This window comes from Athene cunicularia (assembly GCF_003259725.1).
Source record: "Athene cunicularia isolate RWA chromosome 4 unlocalized genomic scaffold, athCun1 chr4_part2, whole genome shotgun sequence".
Classification (NCBI taxonomy): Eukaryota; Metazoa; Chordata; class Aves; order Strigiformes; family Strigidae; genus Athene; species Athene cunicularia.
The window spans coordinates 33,868,987-33,871,622 of NW_020799099.1; the positions used below are offsets into that span (position 1 = coordinate 33,868,987).

Below are 2,636 nucleotides of genomic sequence, written 5' to 3' on the forward strand. Positions count from 1 at the left end.
AGTTTTGGTTTTTTTCCTCATTGTTTGGTGCTTTACCTTTCCCAGATCAATATCCTCTTGAAATTAAAAGGGTACAACATTTTACTTCAACACTTAGTGAGAGATTCGCTTTTTTTATAGTTAACGAGTCTTCTGCTGTTCACAGTGATACTAGAAATTCATTACCTGCCAGCATATGGAAGCTGAGTGAGTTACACTCAAAGACCTCTTTTTTTCCCCCCCTTTCTTTGCCTCCTGTGGCTAATTCTGTTCTATATGTTCTTTACACATTTCCCTCCCATGAAGAGTGGAAAAATAGTGGGGGGTTTTCCTGTTTAATAGTTTTAGGCTTTTGGCTGCTTAGATATATTTTATGCAACTCTAAAAATAGTGGACGTCTGTTTATGGAGCTGCATCTGTTCTTCTGTTTCTATGTGTGCATCCACACTTTCTTTGTATACTTCACTTGGCCAGGTGCCACGGCTTTTTTTCTGGATCTCTTTCCTGTGCTGTAGGATGAACTTCTGCTGACATACAGGATCGTGAGCCCCTCTAGTGGCTGCCTTTACTGAGTACAGTTTCTTTTGAACAGTTCTACGTTTTCTTTGAGTGGCAAGAGCAGGCCTGCAATTGTGGGAAAGTTGTGGTGGCAGATGTGGCTGATTCCTGACAGCTGCTGTTTGTCACAGGATGAGCAAATAGCAACAGCATATCTGCCTGTGTGATTAGGAAAGCCACCTCCTCCCACAACCTTGTCCATTTCTCAAAAGTACATTAAATAAATTGAATTAATACCTAACAGATCTTTCTGATCAGCATTAGAATCATAGACTCATATGATTGTGAAATGGTACCATAGTCCTACAGAAACTTTAGCTATATCTTTAGATATTTCCAGCTAAGCCTTAAAAAGAGAAGAAAATGTGCCACTTTTCTAGGACATATGTACTGTGTCTAAGTTTTGAAGTTCACCTTGCTCTTTGGAGCTTTTTAATTGTAATAACCCATGGCAATCATAAATTTTGATGACGTCACAAGAGAAAAATAATAAATTTAAGTTTTAAGGCTGTGCATTAGTTTATAATGACCTTATAATACTTGAAAGGCAGAATATCACAAAAACAACAAAAAGAGCATTTGGATTTACAGTTCAATTCATAATACACATTCTAATGGTAACTCCAAACAGTTCTGAATCAACAGACTAGTATGTGGTAGACATAAACCAGACAGAGAAATCTATAAAAATTATCTGTAGTTATAAATTACTTGACGAGGAGGGAAGCTTAGCTTAATGTTGTATAGGCTATAAATGTTATGTCCAAAAGAGACATGATCAGAATCAAATAACATAAAACAGGTTCTTGTGGCCTGAGCACTGGCTGAAAGAGGCTTAGAGACACGAGAAGAGAATACCAATTTTTTTTATGGCTATCAATATTTCTGGTATTTCCTTCCTTCTTTTCTTTCACAGACCCACAGTTTCATACGCAATAGAAAGCTCTGCATATGTGTCTTAATAAGAATTTCCGGGCAGCGAAATCTGCCTGCATTTGAGAGTATGGCTGATGCCGTAATGACACATGCCCTGGGCTGCCTAGGAGCCTACTTTACAAAAGCAGTCTTCAGGGAAGAGCTGCAGATGCACCCTTCAAAGAGCTTTAACAGTGAGAAGGAAAGGCAGTGGCTGGAGTTACATAGTTCATCTCACAAATATTGGCATGATGGTTGGTGTCCAGAACAAACGTGGAGCTTGAAATGACAATGGCAACCTTTGGCTAGGAGGAAGGCTTGGATGATGACTCGTCTGGTGATGCAGTGTCACATGCAAACATCCCAGTTTGTCAGCAGCTGGGCAGCTACAACAACTTCCACATTCCTCGTGATCCCTCAAGGAATCGCTTTTGTCTCAGCCCTCTCCCACACATTTCAAATATCGGTGTCACAGATAATGTTTTAAAAGCTCATAAACCATACACTGCTCAGAGTGTAAATATACAACCTGAGGGGAGTCAGAAAGCTCCTCAGGGCAGTAACCCTGTACCTGCTGTGTTCAGCAGGCCTGGGTGAGGCTCAAAAAATCAAGAATTAATGCCACAGCTGCCACACCCAACAATCCCCCCAGCATAGATCAGCTCACTAGAGTGATTCTCCAGTTATAATAAAGGGGCTTTGTTCATTTGAGCTAAATTGCCGTCATCAGTAGTGGAGAAAAAGCCCCTTTTCTGGCCTGAGCACTGGCCACAGCTGTGTGGAGCACCATGACACCCCTATGTGTAAACTTGAGGTCCCACTGGCCGTGGCCATGACGCCAAAGTCTGTGTAAAACAAGCCACAGGCAGGTGCGCGCCACTCCCCAGGTAACTGAATATTTTGGCCTCTCCCAGCAACTTTCCTTCTAGGTGAGGCAGAGGAAGATTGTGGCGGGAAAACCTCCCCCGCGTCGAGCCGGTCGTCGTCGCCGGGCCAAAGCCGAGCTGCGGCCTGAGAAAGAGCTGCCGATCGATTGGCTCGGGCGCCCGCGGACAGATCCGCGATTGGCTCAGGCCGCATGGAGGGGGCCCTCGATTGGCGGGGCTGCCTGCCCGCCTGCCAGCCGTCCCGCCCACAGCCGCGCCGCGCCGCCTGGCTGAGGTCGCGCGGTGCGCGCGGGGATT

At 44.5% G+C, this 2,636-nt stretch overlaps 1 long non-coding RNA gene across 1 annotated transcript in view; it reads right to left on the reverse strand.

The window, feature by feature from the left end:
• Positions 1-310: 310 nt before the first annotated feature.
• The window catches only part of LOC113479631, a 24,568-nt gene continuing 22,242 nt past the window's right edge, over positions 311-2,636 (reverse strand). Inside the window, exon 2 of the long non-coding RNA XR_003398319.1 lies at positions 311-730. This is a non-coding gene — a long non-coding RNA (uncharacterized LOC113479631). The remainder of the gene's footprint in view (positions 731-2,636) is intronic.